General features: G+C 45.1%; 1 protein-coding gene across 4 annotated transcripts in view; it reads left to right on the top strand.

Annotated features, from left to right (window-relative positions):
* Positions 1-4,317: 4,317 nt before the first annotated feature.
* Positions 4,318-17,969, top strand: part of LOC137416877 (semaphorin-6A) — a 727,420-nt gene continuing 713,768 nt past the window's right edge. For 3 of the 4 annotated variants that reach the window (XM_078781383.1, XM_078781381.1, XM_078781384.1), the window contains exon 1: positions 4,343-4,487. The gene's annotated coding sequence lies outside the window, so the exon portion shown is untranslated. Of the gene's footprint in view, positions 4,488-17,969 lie in introns of all 4 variants that reach the window. The other variant, XM_078781382.1, reaches the window with a different exon arrangement.

Genomic DNA, 17,969 nt, shown 5'->3' with positions numbered 1-17,969 from the left:
GTATGCGCACTCCAGGATTGAAGCCAGGCATACGTATCTCTCGGACACCGATACTTGCCATTGCCAGCGCGTTGTTGTACTGTTTCGCGTGCTTCACAAAGTCCTGGTTAAGGAAAAGGTTTTTAATAGCATCTGGAGGTTGTGATGGAATTGAACCGGGTTTTGGATTCGTAGGATCATGCATAAGAACGACCTTGCCGTGGTTGCAGCAAAATCCTCTTCTCTCCTCATGCCACACCAAAGCAGCACAATGCGAGCATTTAGGGCATTGAAATATTGAGGTCCTGCTCAACGCGTGCCTGTACTCACCATGAAGGACCTCTCGGAAGAAATCGGTATCATCGAATCGAGCAAGGTTGCGATTGTCATGGTGAGCCTGCTCCAGTCTCACACGGTGTACATCCTCATGACGCAGGGCATCCCTTACTTGCCGGTCTTCTCGCTGGTGAGGGATTTCTTCAGCACGACGCCTTGTCATGCGTCCAGTGTTGTCTGCCAAGCGAGCAGTCCGATATTCATCCGTTTCAGCTGCACGACGCCTTGTCACGCGCGTAACGTCGCGTGTCAAGCGAGCAGCGCGTTCTTCAGCAGTTTCAGCTGCACGACGCCTTGTCACGCGCGTAACGTCGCGTGTCAAGCGAGCAGCGCGTTCTTCAGCAGTTTCTTCTGTACGACGCCTTGACATGCGTCCAGTGTTGTCTGCCAAGCGAGCAGTCCGTTCTTCATCCGGTTCTTCTGCACGACGCCTAGTCACGCGCGTAACGTCGCGTGTCAAGCGAGCAGCGCGTTCTTCAGCAGTTTCTTCTGTACGACGCCTTGACATGCGTCCAGTGTTGTCTGCCAAGCGAGCAGTCCGTTCTTCATCCCTTTCAGCTGCACGACGCCGTGTCACGCGCGTAACGTCGCGTGCCAGGCGAGCAGCTCGTTCCTCGTCAGATTCCATTGCGCGTGCACTACGTGCAGCTTCGTTCCTTCGTTCTCGTAAACGACGACTCGATTGGGGCATTGTCTTTATCTACAATCTATCTATAAGATAGACAGTAAGTAATAAGTATATAGCCGGTAAGTATAGAGCACTTTCGTAAGGCCGGAAGTGAAGTCTACACTGTCCGGAAGTTCGCATATCGCATATCTATCTATCTATCTATTAATGCCCAATTATTCAATTATCGCCAACGTATTTTGGCTTTTTGCAATTTAATCGCAAGGAAAAGTAGAAAGAGAAGAGGGAAAAAAAGAAAAGCCTTGCCTTGCTGCAAACAGCTGCTGCAAACAACAACAACATGGAAGGCTGCACTGTCCGGAAGTTGGCATATCGCAGTTACGATTATTTTAGTGTTAATGGCCAATTATTCAATTAGCGCCAACGTATTTTGGCTGTTTGCAATTTAATCGCAAGGAAAAGTAGAAAGAGAAGAGGGAAAAAAAGAAAAGCCTTGCCTTGCTGCAAACATCTGCTGCAAACAACAACAACAGTGAAGTCTTCAAGTTCGCATATCGCATATCTATCTATCTATCTATTAATGCCCAATTATTCAATTATCGCCAACGTATTTTGGCTTTTTGCAATTTAATCGCAAGGAAAAGTAGAAAGAGAAGAGGGAAAAAAAGAAAAGCCTTGCCTTGCTGCAAACAGCTGCTGCAAACAACAACAACATGGAAGGCTGCACTGTCCGGAAGTTGGCATATCGCAGTTACGATTATTTTAGTGTTAATGGCCAATTATTCAATTAGCGCCAACGTATTTTGGCTGTTTGCAATTTAATCGCAAGGAAAAGTAGAAAGAGAAGAGGGAAAAAAAGAAAAGCCTTGCATTAACGCATTAACGCTTGCATTGCATTAACGGTTCGGCACACGTGATAGCTCGCTGCTCTCTGATTGGTTGAAGCGTTTTTTGGACATAGCTCGGTAGGTACTTGTCCGATTAATTACAAACCTTGAAAAGGCACATCCTCGGGTCCCCAGCAATATACCTGGCAAGTTTCAAGTATATCGGACCCGTGGTTGTCGAGAAACAGCGGTCACAGACACACAGACACACAGACAGACACACAGAGATTGCTGGAATTATAGATAGATATATATTTTAATTCATCCTGTCTGTTTGTCTGTGAGCATATCTCAAAAATTTCGAACGAAACTTGATAGACAGGTCGGGTTTGTGACGAGGAAGAATCGATTCGATTTTGGTGAAGATTCGAATCTGGATCCGCATACGAGATTTTTTTAATTTTAAAAGTGATTCTTCACGGTTGAAAGATGGGACCAAAAAACGACAAGTAGCACGACCTCTCAAAAAGTTATGCACGGATTTGGACGAAAATTTGTGGACTAGTTGGGTGTGTGACAAGGACGAAATGATTCGATTTTGGTGAAGATCGGAATATTTATCTGGTTAGGAGGATTTAAATTTTTTAATTTTAAGAGATTCTTCTTCATTGAGAGAGATGGGACCATAAAACGATATACAGAACGATATCTCAAAAAGTTGTGGACGGATTTGGACGAAACTTGGACCGGATATGTGTCTGACAAGAATGATTCGATTCGATTTTGGTGAAGATCCGAATATGGATTCGGATATGAGAATTATTTAATTCTAAGTGATTCTTCACCATGGGGGATAGGGCCAAAAACGATACATAGCAGGATATCTCAAAAAGTCGGATTTGGCCGAAACTTGGTAGACCGGTTGGGTGTGTGACAAGGACGAAATGATTCGATTTTGGTGAAGATCTGAATCCATATTTGTTACGAGGATTTTTAAAATTTTCTATTTTAAGAGATTTTTCGCCATTGAGAGATGGGACCATGAAACGATATATAGAACGATATCTCAAAAAGTTGTGGACGGATTTGGACGAAACGTGGTGAACCAGTTGGGGGTCTGACAAGGATGATTCGATTCGATTTTGGTAAAGATCCGAATATGGATTCGGATATGAGAATTATTTAATTTTAAGTGATTCTTCACCATGGGGGACAGGGCCAAAAACGATACATAGCAGGATATCTCAAAAAGTTGTGGACGGATTTGGCCGAAACTTGGTAGACCGGTTGGGTGTGTGACAAGGACTAAATGATTCGATTTTGGTGAAGATCTGAATCCCTATTTGTATATGAGGATTTTAATTTTTTTTTTTAATTTTAAGAGATAAGAATCTCTTATCTTATTTTAGATAAGAAAATATAAATAAATCTCTTATTTTAGAGATAAGATCATCACCTCTTCATTGAGAGAGATGGGACCATCAAACGATATGCAGAACGATATCTCAAAAAGTTTCAGGCGGATTCGAACGAAACTTGGTGGACAGGTTTGGTGTGTAACAAGGACGAAATGATACGATTTTGGTGAAGATTTGAATCCCGAATCGATACGACAAGTTTTTAGTGATTCTTCATCATTGAGTCATCGTGTCAAAACCGATATACATCACGATGTCTCAAAAAAGTTGTGGACGAGTTATAACAAAACTTGGTAGGTGAGTTGAGTAAGTGACAATAACAAGCCGATTCGATTTTGGTGCAGTTCCGAATCCAGATCCGACCTATCAGTGGGATACAAAACGTAAACTGTTCACCTGGTGGAGGTATGCACTCTACCTTTACCGAGTGCCGTTCTCTTTGGTCCTCAGTTAAGTCGTATTATATTTCTAATAAAATTACAAGCAATTGGAAGTATCACAAGTTGATTCAGTCCAATTGGAAGTATCAGTTGACAATTGGAAGTATCACAACGACGGCCATTGACATAGAGGAGGGTAGAGTAGAGTGAAATGAAATAACAGATAAATAAAAATAACAGTAAAACTGAAATATAGTAAAAAAATAACAGTAAAATAACAGTGAAATAACAGTAAAAATATCAGCGGACGAATAATGTTCAGGTCATGGATACGTCTCGATACAGGTAAACTCAAACCTGGAATGATCATGCTAACGTTCTTGGTAATATCTCATTAAACATTCCAACTCAAGAGTTCAAACTTTGGACGAAATACTCTCAGACTCGTCATAACGAATAGATGATCCCCGAGCAATCAGCGAAATAACGATGTAAAGCTCACACACCGGTATTGCTTACTGATTCAGATGAAGCGGGAATCTAATAAATCAGTCCGATTCGAGGTATCTGAATGAAGGGCGATTGTTTATTATTAACGTCGCAGGAAGGAGGCAAAATTGCTGCGACGGGTGATTGGCGCCAAAGGGAGAACAACGAATGGACACGCCCACCACCACGCCCTGAAGGCGGGGCCATGCACAGCGGCGGCGCGAGCGTGAGAGCGGTGATAGGGTGCCACGCCCACCGCCACGCCCCGAAGGCGGGGCCATGGCCATGCACAGCGGCAGCGTGAGAGCGGTGAAAGGGTGCGAGGGAGAGCAAGATCGAGCGTGGCGAGTATAGGGGGACGGACGGACGCTGAGCGGCACAAACAGTGAGTGCAAGGTTCGCCGACACAGCAAGAGCGAGCACGGGACAGGTGAGAGGGAAGGACAGAGAGAGATACGTGTTTAATAAACCGCGGGATGATAAGAGTAATGGTCAGGTGTGCAAAGTGAGAGGCATGGACGGAATGTGAGGAAAACGCGTCCCGTTGCTGTCCGCGCTCAACGTTAGTCTTGTACGTCACTGGATTTACAACTCCGTCCGCATCACACGAGTGTGTGTGTGTGTGTGTGTGTGTGTGTGTGTGTGTGTGTGTTTTGTGTGTTGTGTGTTGTTTGTTGTGTGTGTTTGTGTGTGTGTGTTGTTGTGTGTGTGTGTGTTGTTGTGTGTGTGTGTGTGTGTGTGTGTTGTTGTGTGTTTGTGTGTGTTGTTGTGTGTTTGTGTGTGTTGTTGTGTGTGTGTGTGTGTTGTTGTGTGTGTTGTTGTTGTTGTGTGTGTGTGTGTGTGTGTGTTGTTGTGTGTGTGTTTGTGTGTGTGTTGTTGTGTGTGTGTGTGTGTGTGTGTGTGTGTGTGTGTTTATAGTGTGTGTGTGTTTATAGTGTGTGTGTGTTTATCGTGTGTGTGTGTTTATAGTGTGTGTGTGTTTATCGTGTGTGTGTTTATAGTGTGTGTGTGTTTATAGTGTGTTTATAGTGTGTGTTTTTTTATAGTGTATGAGTGTTTTGTAGTGTGTGTATGTGTGTGTTTTATAGTGTGCGTTTGTTTATTGTGTGTGTGTGTGTGTGTGTTTAGAGTGTGTGTGTGCGTGTGTGTATTTTATAGTGTATGAGTGCTTTATCGTGTGTGTTTTCTTGTGTGTGTTTTATAGTGTATTAGTGTTTTATCGTGTGTGTTTTATAGTGTGTGTATCTGTGTATTTTATAGTGTGTGTATGTGTGTGTTGTATAGTGTGTGTTTTTGGTGTAAGTTGTCTGGTGTGTGTGTGTGTGTTTTGTTGTGTGTGTGTTTTATAGTGTGTGTTTTATAGTGTGTGTAATGTGTATGTGTGTGTTTTATAGTGTGTGTGTTGTATGGTGTGTGTGTGTATTGTAGTGTGTGTGTGTGTTTTATCGTGTGTGTTTTATAGTGTGTGTATATGTGTGTGTTGTATGGTGTATGTGTGTATTGTAGTGTGTGTGCTTTATAGTGTGTGTATGTGTGTGTTTTATAGTGTGTGTATGTGTGTGTTGTATCGTGTGTGTTTTTGGTGTGTGTTGTCTGGTGTGTGTGTGTATTGTAGTGTGTGTGTTTTATATTGTGTGTTTTATAGTGTGTGTAATGTGTATGTGTGTGTTTTATAGTGTGTATGTGTGTGTTTTATAGTGTGTATGTGTGTGTTTTATAGTGTGTATGTGTGTGTTGTATGGTGTGTGTGTGTGTATTGTAGTGTGTGTGTGTTTTTTCTAGTGTGAGTGCTTTATCTTGTGTGTGTGTGTGTGTTTGATAGTGTGTGTCTTATAGGGGGGGTGCATGCTCGTGCTCGTGTACCTGTGTGTGTCATGTGCAAGTATGTTTACTGTACGTATCTGTACAAATCTATGCAAATGTGCACCTGTGTGTGCACACATTTTTGTATGTTTTTCTTTTCTTCTTAAGAAATGGTATTTTATTTTGAGTCGGGGATCATGATTGTTTCGGTACATAATTGCTTCATATCAGTATTTCTTTCCGTCATGTATTGTAATGTTTTTTTTCCCTCATTTTTTATGTTCTTGGCTTTCTCTGGGCCTACGTGATACATTGCCAGTATTACGATGCTTCTGGCAATCCAGGATTTGTGAATGGGGAGAAAAGTCAGACGTTTCTTGCACTTTTATTATTTTGGTCGCCCAGTCCTTTTATCGTTCAGCTTTCAGCCCATTCTGATTTCCTTTCCTCAGTATCTTGGTTCTTTGTTCTGTTCATCTCTCGGCTTCAGGCCCATGTTCTTTCTGTCCTTCACTCTATCTCTGAAACTCACCCGCTCTCTACCCTCTCTCCACCCCTCTCTATCTTTCTCTACATCTCAGCATCGCTCTTTCTCTACATTTCCATACATCTATCTCCACAAATCTATCTCCACAAATCTATCTCCACAAATGTATCTCCACAAATGTATCTCCACAAATGTATCTCCACAAATGTATCTCCACAAATGTATCTCCACAAATGTATCTCCACAAATGTATCTCCACAAATGTATCTCAACAAATCTATCTCCGCAAATCTATCTCCGCAAATGTATCTCCGCAAATGTATCTCCGCAAATCTATCTCCGCAAATCTATCTCCGCAAATCTATCTCCGCAAATCTATCTCCGCAAATCTATCTCCGCAAATCTATCTCCGCAAATCTATCTCCGCAAATCTATCTCCGCAAATCTATCTCCGCAAATCTATCTCCGCAAATCTATCTCCGCAAATCTATCTCCGCAAATCTATCTCCGCAAATCTATCTCCGCAAATCTATCTCCGCAAATCTATCTCCGCAAATCTATCTCCGCAAATCTATCTCCGCAAATCTATCTCCGCAAATCTATCTCCGCAAATGTATCTCCGCAAATGTATCTCCGCAAATGTATCTCCGCAAATGTATCTCCGCAAATGTATCTCCGCAAATGTATCTCCGCAAATGTATCTCCGCAAATGTATCTCCGCAAATGTATCTCCGCAAATGTATCTCCGCAAATGTATCTCCGCAAATGTATCTCCGCAAATGTATCTCCGCAAATGTATCTCCGCAAATGTATCTCCGCAAATGTATCCGCAAATGTATCTCCGCAAATGTATCTCCGCAAATGTATCTCCGCAAATGTATCTCCGCAAATGTATCTCCGCACATCTATCTCCGCAAATCTATCTCCGCACATCTATCTCCGCACATCTATCTCCGCACATCTATATCCACACATCTATATCCACACATCTATATCCACACATCTATATCCACACATCTATATCCACACATCTATATCCACACATCTATATCCACACATCTATATCCACACATCTATATCCACACATCTATCTCCACACATCTATCTCCACACATCTATCTCCACACATCTATCTCCACACATCTATCTCCACACATCTATCTCCACACATCTATCTCCACACATCTATCTCCACACATCTATCTCCACACATCTATCTCCACACATCTATCTCCACACATCTATCTCCACACATCTATATCCACACATCTATATCCACACATCTATATCCACACATCTATATCCACACATCTATATCCACACATCTATATCCACACATCTATATCCACACATCTATATCCACACATCTATATCCACACATCTATATCCACACATCTATATCCACACATCTATATCCACACATCTATATCCACACATCTATATCCACACATCTATATCCACACATCTATATCCACACATCTATATCCACACATCTATATCCACACATCTATCTCCACACATCTATCTCCACACATCTATCTCCACACATCTATCTCCACACATCTATCTCCACACATCTATCTCCACACATCTATCTCCACACATCTATCTCCACACATCTATCTCCACACATCTATCTCCACACATCTATCTCCACACATCTATCTCCACACATCTATCTCCACACATCTATCTCCACACATCTATCTCCACACATCTATCTCCACACATCTATCTCCACACATCTATCTCCACACATCTATCTCCACACATCTATCTCCGCACATCTATCTCCGCAAATCTATCTCCGCAAATCTATCTCCGCAAATCTATCTCCGCAAATCTATCTCCGCAAATCTATCTCCGCAAATCTATCTCCGCAAATCTATCTCCGCAAATCTATCTCCGCAAATCTATCTCCGCAAATCTATCTCCGCAAATCTATCTCCGCAAATCTATCTCCGCAAATCTATCTCCGCAAATCTATCTCCGCAAATCTATCTCCGCAAATGTATCTCCGCAAATGTATCTCCGCAAATGTATCTCCGCAAATGTATCTCCGCAAATGTATCTCCGCAAATGTATCTCCGCAAATGTATCTCCGCAAATGTATCTCCGCAAATGTATCTCCGCAAATGTATCTCCGCAAATGTATCTCCGCAAATGTATCTCCGCAAATGTATCTCCGCAAATGTATCTCCGCAAATGTATCCGCAAATGTATCTCCGCAAATGTATCTCCGCAAATGTATCTCCGCAAATGTATCTCCGCAAATGTATCTCCGCAAATGTATCTCCGCACATCTATCTCCGCAAATCTATCTCCGCACATCTATCTCCGCACATCTATCTCCGCACATCTATATCCGCACATCTATATCCGCACATCTATATCCACACATCTATATCCACACATCTATATCCACACATCTATATCCACACATCTATATCCACACATCTATATCCACACATCTATATCCACACATCTATCTCCACACATCTATCTCCACACATCTATCTCCACACATCTATCTCCACACATCTATCTCCACACATCTATCTCCACACATCTATCTCCACACATCTATCTCCACACATCTATCTCCACACATCTATCTCCACACATCTATCTCCACACATCTATCTCCACACATCTATATCCACACATCTATATCCACACATCTATATCCACACATCTATATCCACACATCTATATCCACACATCTATATCCACACATCTATATCCACACATCTATATCCACACATCTATATCCACACATCTATATCCACACATCTATATCCACACATCTATATCCACACATCTATATCCACACATCTATATCCACACATCTATATCCACACATCTATATCCACACATCTATATCCACACATCTATATCCACACATCTATATCCACACATCTATATCCACACATCTATCTCCACACATCTATCTCCACACATCTATCTCCACACATCTATCTCCACACATCTATCTCCACACATCTATCTCCACACATCTATCTCCACACATCTATCTCCACACATCTATCTCCACACATCTATCTCCACACATCTATCTCCACACATCTATCTCCACACATCTATCTCCACACATCTATCTCCACACATCTATCTCCACACATCTATCTCCACACATCTATCTCAACACATCTATCTCCACACATCTATCTCCACACATCTATCTCCACACATCTATCTCCACACATCTATCTCCACACATCTATCTCCACACATCTATCTCCACACATCTATCTCCACACATCTATCTCCACACATCTATCTCCACACATCTATCTCCACACATCTATCTCCACACATCTATCTCCACACATCTATCTCCACACATCTATCTCCACACATCTATCTCCACACATCTATCTCCACACATCTATCTCCACACATCTATCTCCACACATCTATATCCACACATCTATATCCACACATCTATATCCACACATCTATCTCCACACATCTATCTCCACACATCTATCTCCACACATCTATCTCCACACATCTATCTCCACACATCTATCTCCACACATCTATCTCCACACATCTATCTCCACACATCTATCTCCACACATCTATCTCCACACATCTATCTCCACACATCTATCTCCACACATCTATCTCCACACATCTATCTCCACACATCTATCTCCACACATCTATCTCCACACATCTATCTCCACACATCTATCTCCACACATCTATCTCCACACATCTATCTCCACACATCTATCTCCACACATCTATCTCCACACATCTATCTCCACACATCTATCTCCACACATCTATCTCCACACATCTATCTCCACACATCTATCTCCACACATCTATCTCCACACATCTATCTCCACACATCTATCTCCACACATCTATCTCCACACATCTATCTCCACACATCTATCTCCACACATCTATCTCCACACATCTATCTCCACACATCTATCTCCACACATCTATCTCCACACATCTATATCCACACATCTATATCCACACATCTATATCCACACATCTATATCCACACATCTATATCCACACATCTAGTTCCACACATCTATATCCACACATCTAGTTCCACACATCTAGTTCCACACATCTAGTTCCACACATCTATCCAAACATCTATCTCCACACATCTATCTCAACTCATCTATCTCGACTCATCTACTGTATATCCACACATATATCTGCACACATCTAAACCGCACACCGATCACCGCACATCTCTCTTCACACATCTACCCCGTACCTGTATCCCTGTGCCTGTCCCCATGCGACTGTCCCCACGCGACTGTCCTTGTGTGTCTGTCCCCGCGCGTCTGTCTCCATGTGCCTGTCCCCATGTGTCTGTCCCCCATGCGTGTATCCCCGCACGCTTCTCTACACACATCTATCTCCATATATTGTACTATAAATCTTTCATCTCCTTGTCCTTCTTTACACCTCTCCCTTTACATCTGTCCCTTTACATCTCTCCCTTTACGTCTCTCTCCACACGTCTCTCTCCACACGTCTCTCTCCACACGTCTCTCTCCACACGTCTCTCTCCACACGTCTCTCTCCACACGTCTCTCTCCACACGTCTCTCTCCACACGTCTCTCTCCACACGTCTCTCTCCACACGTCTCTCTCCACACGTCTCTCTCCACACGTCTCTCTCCACACGTCTCTCTCCACACGTCTCTCTCCACACGTCTCTCTCCACACGTCTCTCTCCACACGTCTCTCTCCACACGTCTCTCTCCACACGTCTCTCTCCACACGTCTATCTCCACACGTCTCTCTCCACACGTCTCTCTCCACACGTCTCTCTCTCTCTTTACATCTCTCTCCATACATCTCTCTCTTAACATCTCCCCCTCTCCTCACACCTCTCTACATCTACATCTCCATCTCTCCCAACATCTTCCTCTCCCCCTACATCTCCCTCCCTACATCTTCCTCCCTCTCTCTCTACATCTCTCCCCCTACATCTTTCCCCCTACATCTCTCCCCCTACATCTCTCCCCCTACATCTCTCCCCCTACATCTCTCTCCCTACATCTCTCTCCCTACATCTCTCTCCCTACATCTCTCTCCCTACATCTCTCTCCCTACATCTCTCCCCCTACATCTCTCCCCCTACATCTCTCCCCCTACATCTCTCCCCCTACATCTCTCCCCCTACATCTCTCCCCCTACATCTCTCCCCCTCCATCTCTCCCCCTCCATCTCTCCCCCTACATCTCTCCCCCTCCATCTCTCCCCCTACATCTCTCCCCCTACATCTCTCCCCCTACATCTCTCCCCCTACATCTCTCCCCCTACATCTCTCCCCCTACATCTCTCCCCCTACATCTCTCCTCCTCCATCTCTCCCCCTCCATCTCTCCCCCTCCATCTCTCTCCCTCCATCTCTCCCCCTCCATCTCTCCCCCTCCATCTCTCCCCCTCCATCTCTCCCCCTACATCTCTCCCCCTACATCTCTCCCCCTACATCTCTCCCCCTACATCTCTCCCCCTACATCTCTCCCATTACATCTCTCCCATTACATCTCTCCCCCTACATCTCTCCCCCTACATCTCTCCCCCTACATCTCTCCCCCTACATCTCTCCCCCTACATCTCTCCCCCTACATCTCCCTCTCTACATCTCCCTCTGTACGTCTCCCTCTCTACATCTCCCTCTCTACCGACATCTCTCCCCCTACATCTCCCTCTCTACATCTCTCTCACAACATCTTCATCTCCATGTCTACATCTCCCTCTCTTCATCTCCCTCTCTCCCTACATCTCTCTGTCTACATCTCCTTCTCTATATCTCCCTCCCGACATCTCCCCCGCTCCCTACATGTTCCTCGCTACGTCTTCGTTTCTGCGTCTTCGTTTCTGTGTGTGTGTGTGTCTCTCTCTCTCTCTCTCTCTCTCTCTCTCTACCTCTCTACCTGTCTCTCTCTCTACGTCTCTTTCTCTACGTCTCTCTCTCTCTACGTCTCTCTCTCTCTACGTCTCTCTCTCTCTCTACGTCTCGCTCTCTCTCTCTCTCTCTCTCTACGTCTCTCTCTCTCTACGTCTCTCTCTCTCTACGTCTCTCTCTCTCTCTCTCTACGTCTCTCTCTCTCTACGTCTCTCTCTCTCTACGTCTCTACGTCTCTCTCTCTCTACGTCTCTCTCTCTCTACGTCTCTCTCTCTACGTCTCTCTCTCTCTCTCTCTCTCTCTCTCTCTCTCTCTCTCCGTCTCTCTCTCTCTCTCCCTCTCTACGTCTCCTTGTCTACGTCTCCTTGTCTACGTCTCCTTCTCTACGTCTTCGTTTCTGCATCTCCCTCTCTACGTCTCTCACTGTCTCTCTCTCTCTCTCTCTCCCTACATCTCCCTCTCTCTCCCTACATCTCCCTCTCTCTCCCTACATCTCCCTCTACATGGCTCTCACTCACTCACTGCACCTCTCTTTCTTTGCCAATGATGCAAAAACATCTATTTGAGGCTGAAGGTTTAAAATGCAAGCTTGTGCACTGCCCTCTAGGGTTTTTAAGTGAAATCGATAAGAATTGTTGAATTCAGTTTGTTTGAGGATCCCTCATGTTTGTTTCTTTACATTTATTGGTCAATCCAATCCAATCCAATCTCAATCAAATCAATCCAATAACATAACTGCTAAGTGCAAATGTAGGAAGTGACATGGGATGGAATTTATAGATACACACAGGACATGCATACACACACGTTTGACATGATATACTTGCATGGTAACCTCGGCTAGCTGGATCCATTCTGGGGTAACTCCTGGGTGGGTAAGAGAACCAATAGATAACGAAGGCATAACCTCAATAAAATACATGTGGTTGTACTATATACACCACTCACCATACTCACCAGTGATCCCATCGAGAATTCGGAATAATTTGTCAATCTTGCCACATGCATCTTCAGATCATGGGGATTGTGTGTGTGTGCGTGCGATCGTGCATGCGTGTTTTCTCAGGTAATATTGATAACGACAAATTTGATTATCTTGAAGATTTATAATGGTTATAACAAAGTAATTTGCTTTTATTTAAGCTTGCTTTTCACTTTTTATGTTGTATCTGAAGGTGGGCAGTATTTGCTCTCTTGTAATAAAAGTTGGATGTACTCGTAGAATTGAAATTTATACTGGCATGTATTGCATTTTTTTCGTCTGTTTGGTTTGCTCACCTGAACACCTATCATACATCATACATTATACAGTCATGTGAAAAAGTAAGTACATCCCATGTAAAGTTTTGACTTTTTCAACATATTTCAACATACAGCTATTTGATCTTCATTTCAACAATATTGACAGATAAAGGTGATATAACATAACAAATATCATGAAACATTTACATGTTGTAGTCCATTGTATAATTTAAATAAATATAAATGCAAATTTTGCATGTGGAAAAAGTAAGTACCCCCTTGGCTCCAATAGGTGGTATTGCCCCCTTTGGCAGAAACAACCTCAAGTAGGCGTTTCTTATAACTGTCTACCAGTCTCTGACATCGACTGGGAGAAATTTTTGCCCACTCCTCCGTGCAGAATTCTTTCAGCTGTGCGATGTTTAAGGGGTTTCTTGCATGCACAGCTCGTTTCAAATCCCCCCACAACATCTCGATGGGATTAAGATCCGGGCTTTGACTTGGCCATTCCAGAACCCTCCATTTCTTTCTTTTCAGCCATTCCTTGGTGGATTTACTGGTATGTTTAGGGTCATTGTCATGTTGCAAGGTCCACCTTCGGTTGAGTTTCAACTCTCTGACAGATGGCCTCACATTATCCTCAAGCACCCTCTGGTACAATGAAGAATTCATAGTGGATTCTATGATGGTGAGCTGCCCAGGCCCTGATGCAGCAAAGCTGCCCCAAACCATAATATTTCCACCACCATGCTTTACAGTTGGTATCAGGTTCTTGTGGTCAAATGCTGTCTTTGGTTTTCGCCAAACATGTCTTCTGGTACTGTGGCCAAATAGCTCTACCTTTGACTCATCTGTCCAGAGCACATTGTTCCAGAAGTGCTGGTCTTTGCTGAGGTGTTCATTGGCAAACTTTAGTCTTGCCCTGATGTTCTTTCTGGACAGCAAAGGTTTCCTCTTGGCACACCTCCCATGTAGATCAAATTTGTGCAGCCTCTTTCTAATGGTAGTGTTACGTGGTCCCCTCGGTGAATACCTGGTCCCAGTGACCCCCGGACCGTGAGAGGAACTTCGCCAGAAAGCTGTATTATATATGCGCTTTCGCCACGCAAGCCATATGAATTTCACCCCAGAGACAACTGACGTTCAAGGATATATTTCAATGGTAATGATACCAAACAATTTCAATGACACAACCATCAACAATATTTCAAGGACACAACCACGGAGATTTTCCCCGAGCAATCAACAATACATAATCATCACCAATTCCCAATTCACAATCAATTCCCTATGATTAAGATGGCCATCTTCTACATGTGTGTCCCGGTGAGTACTCACACCCCCTTTCGGTCTCTGCTCCTCACAATGTCTCTCGTCTCCGCACACGGGCGGTTGAACGAACCCCGGGCGGACGTGCTCCAAACGTGCCGTCTCGTACCGGGGACAGCTGCTGCAGCGCCCCTCCTTGCCAAGCAACGGGGCAAAATCCAGCGCGGCTTCCAACGCGCGCAAGGCCCCAAAGTGCGACCCGTACGCGTCCTTGTAGACGGGGCAAAACCAAGCGCGGGTTGCAACGCGTGCGAGGCTCGACGTGCGACCCGTACGCGTCCTTGTAGACGGGGCCAAACCAAGCGCGGTTTGCAACGCGCGCGTGGCCCAACGTGCGACCGCTTGGTTCCGTGCACGAACTCACGGGGACTTGACGGGTCAAAAGGTAGTTACGCGTCCAGGTAACTCCTCTCGCCAAACGGGTTTCGGAACGCCTCTGTTTTCCACGCAGCGCGAGGTCGATTCCACCTTTTGTCGTCGCGGGGCGAGGAAGATCAAGAAGAATCCTCGTCCTGTTCCCTCGTGTCTTTTCTTCTTCCCTTTTCGGTCACTTCCGTTTCCGGCCACTGCCGTTTCCGGCCACTCCCTCCGAAGGGCTCCTGACCCTCCAACCACAACAACTTAATATACTCCACACGGATAAGCAAAGACCTGAATGGTAATTCCCATACATTCACATAAATATGTAACACTCCCCCCCTTCAAGAAAGAAAGTTTGAACCCAGCGAAAACTTTCTTCGCCGGCCAATTTGGAGAAAGAAACCAGATAACTCAACCCCTCCAGATTACTCCCTCTGGACTAAGTACCAACAACGACATTGTCCCTGCCAAATCAAACTCCATCTCATGACCCTCTGACTTTGACCGTGAGTTTCTTGGGAATGAAGGTTAAGGGGTTGATCAAAGATCCAAAGTTAAGCAACTCGATAACACTTTTTCCGGGAGGCCAAGCCGAGTATTCACTACATGGATGCCTTTAGGAACGCGGAGTTCACGGTTAGTCCGTGCAGGAAAGTTCTCTACAGGGGCGCCTTGAGGAACGTGGAGTTCACGGTTAGTCCGTGCATGAAAGTTCACTACATGGACGCCTTTAGGAACGGCGTTCACGGTTAATTCGTGTAGGAATCTTGGCTCGGCGGCTCCGCCGCCTTCAGTGCTTCAACTTCTCAGAACTTCCCTAATAATTAGGGTGGGACCACTGGTCCCTGTAGTCCCATGAATAGCGGTCTCCTTCTCGGCCCCTACTTTGCCAATCCTTCCTTCGGGAGCGGCCGTAACTCAGGGAGCCTCCATAATAATTTTGATTGCGGCCCCCACCAAAACTACCGCCCAGTTGTCCTCTCCTGTAGACCTCTCGACGCCTACGAAATGCCTTCCCTACTGTTATGGTCCGACCCTCCAAATCCTTGCCATTCCAATTCTTCTCTGCCTCTCTGGCGTCTTTTGTGCTGGCAAACGTGACAAAGCCGAACCCTCTTGACTGTTGCGTTTCCCAGTCTCTTACCACCCGCACTTCCACCAGCGGCCCATATCTGTTGAAGACAGAGGTCAGAATTTCTTCCTCTGTTTTGAAGTTCAGTCCCCCTACAAACAACTTGGCACTTTTGTCGCCATCCCGAGCTGGTGTGGTGTTATTCTCCCTGCTGGGCTCTTTACCAACCCTTAGGTTACCATAAACTTGACCCCCGGCCAAATCATTCCCGATAACCACAGATACACCCTCTACAGGAAGCGTGGCTGGTAAACCGACGGTGACCGGTCCTGACACCAAATCGGACTCCAACTGGATGACCTGAAGGGGAGCACTAACACCACCCCCGATCCCCTGTAAACGAACACTATCCCCCGTTGCCGTCTCCTCGGACCATGGCAAAATGCCTTCAAGCATTAAAGATTGATGGGCCCCTGTGTCCCTCAATATCCTAACCGGTCTCCGGTTAGTCGAGGCTCCATCCAGTGACACAAACCCCTCTGAAATAAATGGTTGGTAACCCTTTTGATGGCGATTTCTTACGCTAGCCATCGCATTCGGAGTTGTAATAGTCGGACTCCGCTCTGGGTTGTCCCTTTTCATGAGGTAACAACTGGACATCAAGTGTCCAGGTTTCTTGCAAAACGCGCAAGTAGGTCCGGAGGAAAAACTCGGGGTCTGCCTCGGGCCCCCCGAACTATAAGTTTGTCTTGGGCCCGCATCCCTCTGATTTCGAACCGGTGGGGTATCATAGTTGTCCCCATAATCATCTCGAGGCCGCCGCCATGTATGGTCGTTCTCCGCACCTGCTGTTCCCCACCTCCCCTGCGGAGATCTAGGCGAGGAGTTAGGTTTGTGGACCCCTATTCGGTGGGTTAAGGCATAATCATCTGCCATGGTGGCTGCGTCCCACAACTTTGGTACCTTCTTTTCCTGCAGGTACACTTTGATGTCCTCGTGGACACACTGCTGGAATTCCTCCACCAGGATCAAGTCCCGCAATGTTTCGAAGTCTTTCCCGACTCCTTTTGACTCACACCACCGATCAAACATGTTTTCTTTCACTCTGGCAAACTCCACATGGGTCTCACTCTCCATCTTCCTGGCATTCCTAAATTTTTGCCTGTAAGCTTCCGGAACCAACTCATAGGCTTTGAGGATGTGCTTCTTCAGTACCTCATAATCTGCACATTGGTCCATCGGTAGCGCCGAATAAATTTCCTGAGCTTTCCCCACCAGCACACTTTGCACGAGTATGGTCCAGGCCTCCTCCGGCCAATTTAATTGTCGAGCCACTTTCTCAAAGTGTGGGAAAAATTTCGCGACTTCTTTTTCACTGAACGGTGGAACCAGCCTCACATGTCTGCCCACATCCCAGGTTTTCTGGTTAGGTGTCGACCCCGTCAGCAAGGGTGGTGCCTCTCCCCGTTCTCTCATTAACTCCAGCTCCTTGAATTTGATTTCTTGCTGAAGCTCCATGTCACGTTCCTTTAATTCCCTTTCCGCTTTTCTCTCCTCTGCTTCGAGGTCCCTTGCAGCTCTCCTCTCCTCCGCTTTTCTCCCTTCTAACCTTTCCTGGAGTTCTCTTTCCACTCTCCTTTCCTCTGCTTGTTTCTCTTCTCTCCTCTCTTCTGCTTTCCTTTCTTCTTCTGCTCTT

Source organism: Myxine glutinosa, chromosome 7 (genome assembly GCF_964187855.1).
Source record: "Myxine glutinosa chromosome 7, kmMyxGlut1.1, whole genome shotgun sequence".
In the NCBI taxonomy this organism is placed as follows: domain Eukaryota; kingdom Metazoa; phylum Chordata; class Myxini; order Myxiniformes; family Myxinidae; genus Myxine; species Myxine glutinosa.
The sequence above is the reverse complement of the archived record's forward strand: the minus strand, read 5'-3'. Positions and strand labels throughout refer to the sequence as shown.